Source organism: Oryctolagus cuniculus, chromosome 6 (genome assembly GCF_964237555.1).
Source record: "Oryctolagus cuniculus chromosome 6, mOryCun1.1, whole genome shotgun sequence".
Taxonomy (NCBI): Eukaryota; Metazoa; Chordata; class Mammalia; order Lagomorpha; family Leporidae; genus Oryctolagus; species Oryctolagus cuniculus.
Genome location: NC_091437.1, coordinates 38,186,057 through 38,201,986, shown reverse-complemented (window position 1 = coordinate 38,201,986; position 15,930 = coordinate 38,186,057). Strand labels below are relative to the sequence as shown.

Sequence of the window (15,930 nt, the reverse complement as noted above, 5' to 3'; positions counted from 1 at the left end):
GCTGGGAGTGCAGAGCTGAGCTGCTCCCTGGGCGGCAGGTGTCCAGCACACACGAGGGAAGGAGTCCCACTGATGGTGTGGGAATGGGGCAGGAGGATGTGGGCTGGGCAGGGCGATTTTCTCCGTGCCCTGGGCTCTGGAATCCCCCACCTTAGGCCAAGGAGGAAACAGAAGCTCTGCCCCGTGCCTGTTTCCAGACGGGCCAAGGAGACTGCAGCTTCCGGCTCTTCCCCAAGCCCCTTCCCCACCCTGGAATTCACAGCCAGTGACAGCCAGTCCGGGAAGTGACAGGTGGAGGCGACAAAGAAGGGCCCTGTGCTCTGCCAGAGGGGCGGGATGGGCCTCGCCGGCCCTGTGGGGCTGCTCGGCTCCGCCGTCGCGGGGAATTCCCCTCCTGCCTAAAGTCGGCCCGGCCCAGCCCTCCTTCCTGCAGAAGCACACACAGCCGAGCGGTTTCACAGGGACAGCAGCCCCTGTTGCACATGCCTGCGCTGCCCCTGCCCTGCCCCAGGTGAGTGACCCAGACTGGGGCTGCCTGGGCCGTGACGGGGGAGGATGACCAGGGGACAAGGGTGCTGGGCTGCCAGACTCTTGCAGCTTTCTGCCGGGAGCCACCACCACCAGGCCTCCCCCTTTCCCCTCCAGCTGGGCTACGCTGCCCCCAGTCCGGCTTGTTCTGTCTTTCCCGACCCCTAGGCCTTGAGCTCTGGCCTCGGCTCCTGTCTTCTCACTCCCTCTTCCTCTTCCTGCCCTGCCTTCTCAGCCAGTCTTTCTCTCTCCAGTTGCTGTGAGTTTTTCCAAAAACAAGGAAAAGAAAGGTCTATTCTGGTTTTACTGTTCCCCGGAGAGAAGGGAGTCGGGTTGCCTGGCGCGGACGTGGCTGTGTGCGTCCCTGTGTGCGAGCGTGTCAGGTGCACGAGGGCTCCTGGGTAGGACCGTGTCAGCACTTTAGTGAGCGTGCTTTGTGTATGATCTGGGTGTGTTTTTGAGAGGGAGGACGTGAGTGCGTGCTGAGCACTTTGGAAGCATAGAGCCGGCTAGGAATAGAGCAGCGAGGAATGTGACAGAGCTGGGACCCTCCTGAACACTGGGCCAGCGGAGCTCTCTCCTGTCTGCCACTTGCTTTGCTCCCAGGGCTGCTGGACCTTTCTGTGGGTGGACCTTTAGCTGAGAGCCCGAGGCACTGGCAGTGGGCCGGGGCTGGCAGGCAGTGGCAAAGCAGTGGTAAGGCAGCCTCCTCTTTGATTACAAAGAGTCCAGAGTTTCCAAAGCTGGTCAGAGGCCCAGCCCAGGGAAGTCCCCAGCCAGCAGGGGCGAGGGGCAGGGGCCACGAAAGAGTGGAGGGAGAACAAGGAGGGGCCGAGGGGAGAGGGGATACGAACAAAGACAGGGAGGAAAATGTGTAGCCCGGTCAGGGCTTCCCAGGATTGGGAAACACTCCAGCTGTGTGGGTCTGCCTCCCAGAGGGGCTGGGCCGGGCGCCTGACCTCTTCCCACTTCTAGGAGAAGGACAAAGGGCAGGTTGGGGCTTGAGCCCGTATCCAGCTGACGCCCTGACCCGAAGCCAGGGAGGCCAGAGGGAGAGAAGCTGGAGTGGGGGAGACCCAGGACTAATAGGGAGGAACCGCGGGAGGCGCCTGGCTAGGCCATGTATGTGACAAGGCTGGGAATTTCCCCAGTGTCACTTTACTCCTTCTCTCCAGCGTGTCCTAGAAACCAAAGGGTAACAAGCAGGCCCAGGGACACGGGGAAACCATTGGGATGGAGAAAGACGCCAACAGGAGGGAGCCTGCAGGATTCGTCAGCAGCAGTGCCTCCCGGGCCTGGCACCCTCGAGAACTCTCTGTGAGGTCTAGGGCAAGCTGCCCCACTGGTGTCCTCCTGCAGGGGAAGGAGAAACACGATCCCGCTGCCTTTCGCCCAGGGCAAGCCTCGTGGCTTTAATTCTCAGTGCCTTGTGGGTCAGGCACCATGGGGACTTCCTGGCACTGCTAAGGAAGCTGAGGCACGGAGCTGTAGGTGTCGGGACTGTTTGAAGCCCAGGGTTGATGGGCTCCAGAGCCCACATCTTAACCCCCACATGATGGGTCTCTTGGGAAAGGGGCAAGCTGTGGGTATCAAGTGGTTTCATGCGCCTTAGGAAGCCACGTGAACGGGCACAGGCATGACTATCTTGCTCTCTCCTGGCACAGCTACTTGGGAAGTGGGGAGAAAGAGTTTCAGAGGCCTTCGTGGGCTGAGAGAGGGAAGCTGGGGGCCATTTACCCTGTTTGTTCATTTACTTCTTACCAAAAAAATGCACCTGGTACAGTTGTAGTTAGTATCCTGGGCTCAAAGTGCATTATCTCATTTAACTATCACCCAGATCTCTGTTTAATGTATGTACACACCCAATGCCAAAAAGTACCTAGAATCCACTACAGGGCTTTACATTCCTGAGACTGCCTTGGGCTGTGTAGCCAAGGAAGGGACCTGGGTCTGCTCTTTTCCTAGTTTATTAGCTGCCTGTCCTGGGTTCGAGTCACCCACTCTCCTCCGTGTAGGAGGCACATGCTTGTTTGATGGAGAAACACCATTTCCCATCAGTGGGTTTGAGAGAACAGCATTGTGCTTGCTGGGAGCAGGAGCCTGGGGTCCTAGGCTCAAGTTTTAATCACAGACTGCAGGTGAGACCTGGGGGCTCCCACCCTTCTCTGGCCCTAGGGGTGGTTCCAGCCTCACAAGGAAAAGGCTGGGTTTAGTCATTTCCAAAGGCCCTTGCACCGCTGGCGTTCTGAGTCCTGGGTCTTGCTCACTGGCAAGACTTCACAGCACGATGCTTTAGTGCACTGAGTTTAAGAGCCCAGCTCTACATGCTAAAGCTACTTGTTGCTCTGTGAGATTGTGGGGCAGTCACTGAACCCTTCAGAGGCCCCATTTCATCTTGGACATGGGGGTGATAACCCAGCCCTCACTGGCTGGTTGGGAGACACCGCGTGTGAAGGTGCGAGCTGCTTATCCAGCAAATATTCCATAAATGCTACTTTTTTATGCGTCCTGGGTACAGCCTCCACCACCTTCCGGGACTTTATTTAGAGATCAACTGATTACAGGTGGATTTCTTGGTATGCCTTTTATTTTCTTCAAATGTGTATTTGGGTCTGACTTTGGAGCCACATCAATAGAGACAGTGGTGGAGGAGGGAGGGGTGGAAAGGAGACTGGGGAGTTGTGCGCTTTGAAACAAAACACAACACAACGCAGCACGGGTAACTTGCTCCTCCTCCCAGGTGGGGCTTTGCCTGCTGTCACTCTGCAAGAGCAGGAGGCTGCCACCTGCCTGAGTCACTCCGCTCCTAGCATCAGGCCCAGATTGCTGACCTGGAAACCCCCTTCCAGGCTGAGGGGTGGCAGGGAGTGCCAAGCTGGGGCTGCTGTTTCCTGTCCCTGCTACCCCACAGGGGATATGGATGGTGGGCTGCAGCCTGGTGAAGCTGCATCAACAATGGGGTTCTACCCACTGAACAAACCAAATGTATGTGCCACGATCATTTCCCCAGCACCTGCTGTGGGCTAAGCCTTCGCTTTATCTCATTTATCCTCCAATCAGCTGAGGGGTAGGTGCAGTTATCCCCAGTTTGCAGAGAGGAACCAGAGGCTGAGAGAGGCCAGCCAGGTGATAAGTGGTTGGGTAGGGGTTGGAGCCCCATTTGTTAAATCCATAGTCTATGTTCATGACAGGGTTGAGTTTTTTGCAAATAAGCAAAAATATCATGACATGTTGAAGAGAACATGGTACAGTGGACAGAGCACACAGGGCTGGGAGCCAAGGTCCTGGGTTCCAACCATTGTTGTGTGATTCAACATATGTGGCTTTGAGCAAGTCCTTTTGTGCATAGAGGCCTCAATTTACCTACCTGAAAAATGGGGAGCATGATCAGTGGTCTCCGCAGTGCAATGTTCAGAAGTCAAAGCCGATGGAAACGGATGAGAGGGCTAAGGGCAGGCGTGACTTGGGACGGATGACTCTTCTCACAAGCTGTAACTGTTAAAAGAATGCCTCAAAACAGACTGGCACACACATGCGCACACACACAAACACAGGGTGACCAAGATGTGTCAAGCCTGGGCATTCGCCTGACAAGTCCACCCTGGAGTCACTCAGCACTTAGGGAGTTAAACTGCTTGCGCAACTCTCTAAGGCCAGACATTTTTGCAAAAACAGCTGAAACAGTGAGGAATGAGGAAATCCCTCGTATTAAAGAAAAATTGTCTTTATGGCAAGAGGTGGGGGTGGAGAAGACTTGGGGAAGAGGAAGAGAGGCTTCTGAAAGCAAGAAAACTGGCACTGGGGAGGAGATGGGTGGAGAGGGTGTGCGGCAGCAGCTGTGTGAACAGGACTCAAGACTTCCAATCTTGCTGTCACCTCCTCCAGTGGTAACATTCAGTGGCACTTTGCATGGTCTTTGTATCCATCTATCACACACACACATGACCTGCTTTTCTGTAGAATCAAGGTATGCATGTACTTCTTTCCAAAACTGCTTTTTAAAAAGATTTATTTCAAAGCGGGGGGGTGGGGGTGTGGAGGGAGGGAGAGGGAGAGAGAGAATCTTTCATCTGCTTGTTCACTCCCCAAATGGCCACAACAGCCAGGGCTGCACCAGGCCAAAGCTAGGAGGCTGGACCTCCATCCGGGTCTCCCCCGTAGGTGGCAATGGTGTGAGTACTTGGGTCATCTGCTGCTGCTTTTTCAGGTGCATTAGCAGGGAGCTGGATTGCAAGTTGAGCCCCCAGGACTGGAACCAGTGCTTATATGGGATGCTGGAGTGGCATGCAGTGTTTTAACCTGATGTGCTGCAACCCTGACCCCTTCTTTCCATAATTAAAATGACTTATTAGAAAATTGTTCTGAGAAATTGGTAACACCTTTGAAATAACTGAAGACACCCCAGGATGTCACAAAGCCTAAAAGGGAATCCCATATACTTGGGATGGGAAGGTGTGTGTTGACAGTTAACAGTTGATTGACAAGTGTTCCTTCTGTGAAATGAGGGCATATATGAAATAGTCCCCCTAACTTTTCCCCACTAATCCTTTCTAAGAACGAGGGCCTGTAGTGATGAATTTTTTGAAAAGTTCCAGGGAAGCAGGTGTTATGCAAAAGGTTTTCCATAAAGCTACTGTTGTAGAACCCAAAGAAACCTGGATTCATTAGCTTGATGCACAGTAGACCAACCACTGTCAGCCCGGTGGTGAAAGAAAGTTTTTTTTTTTTTTTTTTTTTTTTTTTATAAAAGATTTATTTGAAAGAGCAACAGAGAGGGAGAGACAGGGAATTTATTCTGCAACATGCAGAGCAAGAAGTTGGTGATGGCTTAATTCCCGAATTGCCTAAGGACTCAAGGGTGGTGAATTTTATAGGATGAAGTTGGGGTTGAGTGTACAAGATCAGTTTGTGGGCCGGTCTCTGGTTGGTCCACAGTGCTTGGGCGCCTTCCCTTGATTGGTCAGTGGTAAAAGAGGCTGTTGTGTTCTGAAGACGGCTGAGTGGGCTCTGACCTGTCTGGGGTCTACCAATGGATTAGGGATTGTTCTGTTGGGGCAGCGTTTGGAGTGCTTGTGACACTCTCAGAATAGAATCAGAATCAGGCTGTGAAGCTCGGAGGTGATCCCTGGCCTTAGGCTCTCATGGGTCAGCCTGACCCTCTGCCACTCCCTTAACTTAGTGAGCTGATCTCTCCTAAGGAGATGACCTGTACAGGTGGAGGTGAAGGCAGAGAAGCTGCAAGCCGAGGGAGAGGGGCTCAAGTCGACCTCCAAAGCATTAGGGATGAGCGTTCAGTTTCACCGCCCAGCTAAGAGCTGCTCTTCATCCAAGGCCTGCCTCCTTTTGGGAATGAAACATCTTTGTTTTAAATAAAGTGATGGGCTTACCAAAAGGTATGTTTAACTCGAAAGCAAGTTACCGTTCCCTATCGGATGTAGGACATTCCACGGCCTGGGCTGGCAGGCTAGAAAGCAGGCCCTGGATGTGCCCATCTGGGTTTGGATCTTGATTTAGCCCCGTGGGATTTCACATCTCTCTGCACCCAGCCTCACCGGAGCGCTTTACGGTGAAAATCCACCTCCCTAGGGTGACTGTAAGCGTCCCTGTAGCTCCAGACCTGCTAAGAGCAACGGCTCAGCAGTAACCGGGGCTCCGGCTCTGGCTCAGCTCCAGACGCTGACGAGCCTTCTGGCAAGTCCCCTCGCGCCCTGGCTGCGGCCCACCGGCCGCCAGCGGGAGGGCCTGGGTGGTCCCCGCGGCTCGCCTGAAATTCCGGCTTTCGCAGCTGGCCGCAGGCCTCAGCCTGGCACTTCCGGCGCACGGTGGTGGTGGTGGAGGCCGTGTCGACGCGCACGGCGGCGCGCCGACGTCAAAGGCCGCTGCCCGAGGAGAAGGCCGCTGCGGGACTAGGCCGGAGCCCAGCGGCCACCCCGCAGGCTCTGAGCACCGGGGTAGCCCGGTGGCCGCTGTTTACCTCGCGCCGTCCCACCCCTTCGGCAGCCGCGAACCGCCCGAAGCGCGCGGCGCAATTGGGCCATCGGCCTGTCAGTCGCCGGGGACTTTCCCAGGGGTGGGGCGGGCACTTCCTCGTCTTCGGACCTGTCCGCCTGCCCTGGTCCGGGAGCCGGAGGGGTGCTGCGGGGCCGGAGCCGGGCCCCGGCCACTGCCCCGTCCCAGGAGCCGAAGAGGGGGGCGCTGTCCCCCCCAAGACCCTGCCCTCAGGTAAGCTGGTCTGTCCCGGCCAGGGATGGAGGGGGAGGCCGGGATCGCGGAGGATCTGAGTCTCGGCAGTGATGTGGCGTCGGTGGGAGGTCTGGCCTGGACCCCAGCGGGAAGGGACCTCCACTCCCTCCGGCAGTGGAGCTGGAGTTGCGTGGGACTACCCGGCCGGCGCCGAGGGTGCGGGGCGCGCGTGCGCACTGCGCGCTGGGAGCGGCGCGGGGCAGCGTGATGGGCGTGCGGACCCCCGCGGCGCGGCCAGGGCCCACCCGGGCGGGCGAGGGACTGTGAACCGGTGGAAGCTGAGGCACCCTGGCGGCGTCGCTAGTTTCCTGTAAAGTTTTAAAGCGGTGTGCACATGTAACGAACGGGAAAATAGTAATAACTTACTGGGTGCCTTCCAAGTACTGATTTCAGCGCGTTATGTGTGTTAAGCGCATATCCATCTTAAACGTGATTATTACTCGTCCCCACCCCCACCCCCCTTTTTTTTACGATGTAAGAAGCCTAGGCACTTGGAGGTTGGGGTCCCATGTTAGTTGTGAAGTTGGGATTTGAACCCCTCGCTTTGTTGGAGAGAGAGCTGTGTGCATGTGCAGGGTGGATGTAGTGAGTTTCCGGGATTTGGGGGTGGGGTTTTTACCTACCGGGTGAGTTTTGCACTGTAGGACATTTGTGTGTGAGAGAGAACGTGTGGAAGTGCTTGCATTGCACATGCATTAATTGTGTGCACAGGAGCGGGTGGGAATTTTGTGGGGCTGGGTGAGAGGCTGTGTTTTGGTCAGGGGAGGGAGGGGCTTTTGTGGATGATACAGAGGAGTCAGCAGCGTCCAGCCCCGGCCCCTTGCAGAATGACAGTGCAGAGAAGTGTGTGGATTCCTGATACATCATTTTAATTTCACAGCATCGTCAAACTGGCATTTAATCAGCACTTACTCATTTTCCAAACAGTGGGTTGTGGTATAGGGGAATTTGGCATCTCATGAGAGGTCAGAAAAGGGGACACTCAAAAATTTCTGAAATTCCTGACATCGTGTTCGTTAGGAGGGTGGTGCGTTGACCAGCCCAAACTCACAGCAGCCCTGCGGTGCTGTCTTTGGAGCCCTGTTTTGCCGCAGAGGAAAGGGATCCATGAAAACACCCATAAGGATCACTCTGCCAGCTTGCATTTGTGAACACGGACCTTGTGCCCCGCATACTGCCTTGTGGTCAGTGTCTTGCTTAGCCTAACAGCCGTACTGTAGCCTCAATTCTTAGGACACTGAGGCCCGAGCAGGTTAGGACTTGCCCGAGACTAGGAAGCCTGGGCCCTGGTCCCTGTTCCCTTTCCAGCAACCAGGACTGCTGTCCTGGCTTGGTTCTGGGCAAATAAAGTGACCCTGGCATGGCACTTGATGAAAGCATTTGATCAGGCCTTCCTGGAAGCTGCTGCCGGAGACTCCTGCGTTCTGTGCACTTGAATGCTGTTCCCACCTGGTCTGACGCGTGTCCTGTGGGTGTGCATTGACACTCGTGCGGAGGGTTGCCACCTGCCCCCAGCTGCCCATACTGGGTCCTTTGGGGCCCCAGGAAGCCGTGGGGTCTGACTCATTCCCTCACTCCCAGTGCTCCCTGACCTTTCTATGCAAAGTAGCCCCTTTTTTCACTTTCTGTCATATTAGTTTTTTTTTTTTAATATACATTCATGATGCTCTGAACTAATCTCATTTATTTCCAAATGAGAAAGTATAAGTTCAGAACTTAGTGGCTGTCGTATAGTTACTTTTAGTATTTATTGTCTTTCTCTTTGCCTGGAGTTTAAGAATGAGAGCAGGGACCTGTGTAGCCTTCACATGTGTGTCCCTGGAGAAGAATGTCTGGGTACGGCTCTGCTAGGTTTGTGCAATAATGAGTAGAAGAGAAGAAACTGGAATCCTGGCGCATTCCAGAGATGAGGATACCAGGGTCTGGCGATGGGCAGGCACGGTGAGAAGCGGCAGCTGCTGTCCGGTGGCATTTCCCCCCACGTGATCGTGGGCAGCCACCTCCTGCCGGCCCCTGTGCTCAGTGCTGTGGAGTGTTTGGGGGGCGCAGGTGCACGAGGAACTGCTCTGCCCTCCAGGAACTTGTAGTCGAGTGGGGAGAAGTGTGCAGTGAGCACTACCTGGAAGGCCTCGTGTGCCACAGGGCGTCTGGCCAGCAGCATTATGGCTGGAGTGTGGGATAACTTAGGGGCACAGGTGATCAGGGAGGGGACCCGAGGGAGACCCTAGGGAGACCACGTGCAGAGCAGGGTGTGGCCCTCAGCTGGACTGCAGTAGGCAAGGCAGGAGATTTGCACAGAGGCTCACTGGGTTGCAGGAATGGACCGGCTGGGCAAGAAATACCCTGAAAGGTCTTGATCCCAGGCATAGATGGGTTGGTTTTCCGGAGTAGCAGGGGCTTGTTATACAGACGGTTGGGCTGCACCCCTAGAGCAGCTGATCCAGTCGGGGTTGGGAGTGCGGGAAGGCTGATGCTGCTCTTTGAGAACCCCTGGTGCAGACAGAGCGAGTGCTTCGGTGTTCTGCTGACCCTGCTGGGTGCTGCCTCTGCCACGCTGGGCCTCCGCTTCCTCATCTATAAGCTCAGTGCCCTGCTAGCCCTACCTTCAAGAGGGACAAGAATTCATCACGAGACCGCTGGCACCAAGCACCCAGCCCAGGGCAGACCTGTGGTGAGCACTCAGGGAGTGCTAGTACCTGGCTCTTGTTAACTGTAATGAAGAGATTCCAGTGGGAGGGACTTCTGAAGGTGGGCTGGTCGCTCACACCTCTGGGTAATTTGCCTTCAACTTTGTACCACCTGTGGACTCCACTGGAATAGTGCGAGATGTGGCCCAGATTCCTGCAACAGCTACAGCACCCCTCTGCTTGACCCCCGGGCTCAGGGAGCCCCTCTGATGTTGCAGACATCCTTTTCTGTGCCCACTGGAGTCTAGGCTCTTCCTTTCTCACCTCCTTCTTACTCCTTCCTTGCTCACTGGACCACTTGAGGGAGGGGAAGCCGTAGTGCGGAATGGTTAGAACACACCGGGGGCTACCAGAAGCCTGGGTTTACATTCCTCCTGCGGCAAATTGCAGCCCTTAGCTGGCTTTGCTTTCTCAGCCACACATGGAAGGGACCGTGCTCACCAGCATCTCAGGGCCTTCTCTCCTGGTTCCCAAAAACCCCAACCAAACCAGTGATGGGATGGCCTGTCTTTGGCTCAAGCAGTTCCCCGTGTTTTCCCACTGGCCAGGCTCTTCTGCGCCCACTGCCCTGGCTTCTGCTGCTGCCCGTGTCTGCCCATGGTGCCTGCCTCTCGTCTCCCTGTCCATCTGTGGAGGGAGTGTCTCCTGGGGCTCTCAGGAGCCTGCCAGAGGAAGACCCAGGGAAGCAGAGAGCAACTGCCCCTGCTCTGCGGGGAAGCACAGCTCCCAGTCCCCAGAGACAGACCTTGGCAGTCCCCATGGTCAGTGCAGGAAGTTCTTGGTGTTTTTCTCATGACTGGCTCAGGACACTCACTCTTTTGATTGGAAGGGATGACTGGCAAGGAACAGCTAGCCCTCACCCTGAGGCTGTGGCCTGAGAGGCAGGAATCCTGTGTCCTTGAGCACCTGCATAATGGACAGAGCAGGCTGTGCAGGCAGATAGTGTGTGTGTGCATGTGTCACGTCAGCGGGGGTTGAGCTCAGGGCCAGCGCTGGTATTTTTAGGGCAGATGTGGGGGTGCCCCATGAGTCAGGGGCCTTAGGTTTGCTCTCTGCTGAGTGCTTACCGCCTCTCTGCTGCTTTTGAGCCACTTGGCCTTCGTCACCACCAGCTTTGCCAGTGTTTTGAGGGACCCTGAGCTCTCCACACTCCTCCTTCTGCTTCTGCAAGTGCTACACCTCCTGGTCCTGACCCTTGGGATTGCTGACACTGAATTTAAGAAACCGTTAAGGAGTCTTCAGATACAAGGAGTGACGTACAGACCCCTGGGCACCCGTTCGTCAGTTTAAGAACTAACACATTTTCTGCACACCTAAACTTTCTCCCTGATAACCCCCTTCCCCTTCCCCCAGAAGAACCATGTATTTTGAATGTGGTGTTTATTATTCTTTGGCATTTCTTTATAGTTTTGTTATAAATGAGTGCATCTCTAAACAAAATATAGTATTGTTTTGTGTATTTTGAAATGTTACTTAAATGCAGTCATACTGTCTGTCTGCTTCTGCCACTTGCTTGTTTTGCTTAATATTATATTTGTGCAGTTCATCCAGGTTTGTTATCTGTGGCTTTGTTTCTTTCATTTTCCCTGCTGAATAGCATTCTTTTATATGAAAATGCCACACTGCATTTATTTTCTTGTTCATTTAGATCATTGCCAGCCTTTTGGTGTTACAATAAAGTATATTTAATTTTTTTAAAGAATATTTATTTATTTAAGAGGCAGAGTCACAGACAGAGAGAGGGAGAGACAGAGAGAGAGGTCTTGCATCCACTGGTTCCCTGCTCAGATGGCCACGATGGCGAAAGCTGGGCAGATCCAAAGCCAGGAGGTTCTTCTGTGTCTCTCACATGGGTGCAGGGGCCCAAACATTTGGGCAATCTTCTATTGCTTTCCCAGGCCATCATCAGGGAGCTGGATCAGAAGTGGAGTAGTCAAGGCTCAAACCAGCACCCATATGGGATGCTGGCAACACAGGCAGAAGCTTAACCTACTAAGCCACAGGGCTGACCCCTATTTAACTTTTTAAAAAACTACATATTTGTGGCATCTTTTGCTTTGATCTAAGTATCTCACCCCTTTAGCCTTTCCCTTCCTAGACCTTTGATAGCCATTCTCACTGCTGTTTGGGTAGGACTCTAAGGTTTCGGGAGCTCTGTGGCTCCTACTTGTTCTTATAGTATTTCCATAGAGACAGACAATGAATATGAGGCCGGCCCAAGGTCAGTCAGGGAAGAGCAGAGCTAAGATTTGAGGCCATTAAATTCTCTTCCCAGTATATTTGATGTGAAAGAAATTCTCAAAAATCAGCATCTTCCTTTCTTAAATGTGCAGTTACAGTGTTGGAAAAGGCCCTCATTGGATAAACCAACTCTGGGGATAGGGATTGAGAGACAGAAGGAAAGCTGGGTCCCCCATCCCTTTTGTCCCGGGATTAGGATTAGTGCCCAATTTAGCGCCAACCTTGGTGTCCCCATAGCCAATAGGTGAGGCCTAGTGAGGCCCCTGCATCCTGGCCATGTGTCCCACCTGAGGAGCTGAGAGGCTGCGTGCAGGGGTGAAGGAAAGTGGGCTGGGGTGGTTGGACCGCCTTCCCAGGTGCTGTTGGTAACGGGTGAGGACAGAGTTGGAAGCAGTGATGTGATGATCAGATTGGAGTTCCACTTTGGTCTGGAGTAGTGCTGTGCCTCCATGGCCTTGGCTTCCTCACCAGCAGAGCAGGTGTTGGGCCAGGTGTGAGGACTCGAAGGCCGGGGCTGGGGAAGCCCTTGCTGTGCACTTGTGCCCAGCTGAGCACAGTTTCCCACGGTGTGCTGTCTGCATCTGCCTTGGTCTCCTCAGGGCCGACCCTGACCTTCCCAAAGCCAGATCCTTTCTGGTGGGTTTGGGTTGAAACACTCCTCTGCAGTTGCTAGCTCTCACAAACACCAGATTCCTCATATAGGGAGTTTGTTTCTCAATTTTTCCTTCTGAGTTTTCTCCAGTCCCGTGGCCTTGTCTACCATATAAAACAGGCTACAGAGAAGGAAGTTCCTACCCTGTGCCCCCAGCCCCCTAACTTTGTGTGGTGCCAGCTCAGGTAGGGTCTTCCTGCTGTTCTGACCATGTTATACCAGTTACATAATTTTTTAAAGATTTATTTTATTTATCTGAAAGGCAGAGTTACAGAGAGAAAGAGGGAGGGAGAGATACAGAGATCCTCTGCCTGCTGGTTCATTCACCAAATGGCTGTAACAGCTAAGGCTGGGCTAGGCTGAAGCCAGGAGCCAAGACTTCCTCTTGGTCTCCCACGTGGGTGTAGGGGCCCTAGTACTTGGGTCATCTTCTGCTGCCTTCCCAAGTACATAAGTAGGAAGCTGGATGAGGAGCGGAGCAGCCTGAGACTCAAACCATATCCCATATAGGATGCCAGCATTGAAGGCAGTGACTTAACCCATTATACCACATGCTGGCCCCTACATACATATTTTTTAAAAAATCATTTAAAAATATCTCTTAAAGAATTACAGAATGACACATGCTCATTGGAGAAAACCTGAAGCCACATGAAAAGCATAAAGATAGATGTCTTCTCTTCCCATCCCCTTCTCTTATCCCCCGCATATTAAAAAATTAGTTTTTCAGGGCTGGCACTTTTTTTTACTACTGCATAGTAAATTAAGCATCCACCTGCAGCACCAGCATCCCAAATGGGTGCCGGTTTGAGTCCCAGATTCTCCACTTCTCATCTGGCTCCCTGCTGATGGCCTGGGAAAGCAATAGAAGATGGCCCAAGTCCTTGGGCCCCTGCACCTGCATGGAACTCCTGGGAGAAGCTCCTGGTTCGTGGCTTCAGATTGGCCCAGCTCTGGCTGTTGCGGCCATTTAGGGAGTGAACCAGCAGATGGAAGACCTCTCTCTCTGTCTCTCCCTCTGTCTGTAATTGTACCTCAAGTCAATCAATAAATCTTTAAAAAAATTATTTTTTCAGTCATATAAGGACAAAACTAGATTTCCTATGTAAAACAATCAAAATATTGTTGGTTAAAAAAATAAGTTTCTTTTGGTTCCAAATTCCTACCCAAGGTTCTTTGTTGAGCTGTGTCCTAATAGTTTGTGTCCTAATAGTTTGGAATATATCCTTGCAGACCTTTTTCTATGCACATTTAAGATTTACACACGCACACACAGACACACAAACACAGAATTGTATAGTGTTAAAGAACCCAGACACTTATTACACACAGATATGTACACTTGCTTTTTATTTCATAGGCATCTTTCTGTTTGATTGCAATAGTCTACCCTGTTCTTGACGGCTATATCGTTTTCCATTGAATGTGCCATAATTTGAACAGTCCTTTTTTCCTCATTAATTAATTAGAGAGGGGGAGAGAGAACTCTGATTTGTTGTTTCACTCCCCAGATGCCCCCTACAGTCAGGACTGGGCCAGGCTGAAGCCAGGAGCTGGGAACTCCATCCAGGTCTGCCGCATGAGAGGTTGGCACCTCATCACTTGAGCCATCACTGCCACTGCCCAGGGTGTGCATTAGCAGGCAGCTGGAGTCAGGAGAAGAGCAAGGACTTGAATGCAGTCACTCCAGCAGGTGCCTGGACATCTCAACTGGTGTCTTCACTGCTGGGCCACGTGCCTGCCCCTCACCAGCCTTTCCTGGTGGACATTCAGGATACTTTTTCTCTTGCAGAGTATGCGATGGTGCAGATCTTTGTCCAACCGCTGTCCAACCCTGTGTGTACTGATGCAGAGACCTCTAGACTCGCTGATGGGATTACTGAACCTGTCAGTCACTTCTGCCCCTTTATGTAACTGAAACCTCCTCAGGCACTTTTCTACAAGAGAACTTTGTCCTCGACCCATCAGGCATGTGTGCAGGTTGTTGACATCATGGAGAAAGGATTCTGTGGGCGACCCAGCTATGAGGAAAGCAAATGTACAGCAAGGCTGCATGGTGGAAATGTACCTGAAAGGGTGCAGGTGGGAATCCCTGGGTGTGTGGTTAGGCAGACCACACCTGGAGTGCCACATCCACTTCCAGGCCCCGCTGCGGATAGGATATGGGGAGGAATTGTGTGCAACAGGGCTGGTCAGCTTCAAAAGAACGCTGCAGGTTCCACATCTCTTCAAGGCTGACTTGGAGAGAAGGGGCATCTTGTTCCCTATTTGGGGGACTCCTGAAGGCAGAGCAAGGACCCGTGGGAGCAGATCTCTGAGCAGTCTAACCACAGCTAGGGAGTCATCTTGGGAGGAAGTCGTAAGCTCACGAAGTCGTAAGCTCACGTTCCTTGGCTGCTGTGCAGACGGGATCAGCACAGGACCGAGTTTTCCCTGGGCTTCCTGCTAGTCTGAGATGCTATGGCTGTGAGTGCAGGTGATCAGAGGCACACTGGGCCCTGGAAGCATACAAAGTTAGACATGTGAAGACATGTTCTGGAGAGCTGGAGAGCAGAACTGGTTTCCTCCCCGAGTTTCAGCCTCCCGCCTCTCTGGGCGGTGCAGGGCAGTAGAAGGAGCCCTGGTGTGGGAGTGTGACAGACTGAGACTGGATTTTTTTGCTCTACCACTACACAGAATGTGTCCTTAGCAAATGACTGAACCTCTCTGAGTCTACTTCTTCATCTGAAAAACAAAGAAAATGTTTTCTGGCCAAGGGGATTGCTTGCCTTGATGCAAAGCCAAGGTAAGCATTTTCATGTCTGTGTGGTGAGAAGAAAATGAGGTAATATATCTATTGATGCAGCCCAGGGCCTGGCATATGGCAGTGCCCAACAAGCTGTCATACTCCCTCTTTTTTTTTTTTTAAAGATTTATTTGTTTTACTTGAAAGTCACAGTTACACACACACACACACACACACACACACAGAGAGAGAGAGAGAGAGAGAGAGAGAGACAGAGAGAGAGAGAGAGAGAGGTCTTCCATCCATTGGTTCACTCCCCAAATAGCCGCAATGGCTGGAGCTGTACCAATCCGAAGCCAGGAGCTTCCTCCCGGTCTTCCATGCAGGTGCAGGGACCCAAGGGCTTGGGCCATCTTCCGCTGCTTTCCTAGGCCATAGCAGAGAGCCAGATAGGAAGTGGAACAGCCGGGACTCAAACTGGCACCCATATGGGATTTTGACACTGCAGGCGGCGGTTTTACCTGCTATGCCAGAGCACCAGCCCCCATACTCCCTCTTGCCTTTAGTTTGTGCTTTATAGTCTTCCCCTGCAGTATTTTTAGCTAACTGGTGGCCCTGGTGCAGCCCCAGCCCCAGCCCCAGCCCCAGGCTGCATTCTGGCCCAGGTGTCTGGCAGGTGGTGTGTAGCTTGGGTTTTGCAGGCTGAGGGAGGCAGTGTGGATTCCTCTGTGGGTGGCTCAGCAGAGGGTATGGGGAGGACACAGGGGAAATGTGTGCCTAGCTTGAGGGACACAGTGTGCATGCCGAGGAGGAGGGGAGAACCCCGGAACCCCGTGAAGGGCCGCAGGCTTCAG

General features: G+C 53.1%; 1 protein-coding gene across 9 annotated transcripts in view; it reads left to right on the top strand.

The window, feature by feature from the left end:
* The first annotated feature begins 280 nt into the window (after window positions 1-280).
* Window positions 281-15,930, top strand: part of TNIP1 (TNFAIP3 interacting protein 1) — a 54,940-nt gene continuing 39,290 nt past the window's right edge. For 2 of the 9 annotated variants that reach the window (XM_008255276.4, XM_008255275.4), the window contains exon 1: window positions 6,394-6,750. The gene's annotated coding sequence lies outside the window, so the exon portion shown is untranslated. Of the gene's footprint in view, window positions 512-4,322; window positions 4,496-6,242; window positions 6,751-15,027; window positions 15,137-15,930 lie in introns of those variants that run through there. The other 7 variants (XM_070076336.1, XM_008255274.3, XM_051843549.2 and 4 more) reach the window with 7 other exon arrangements.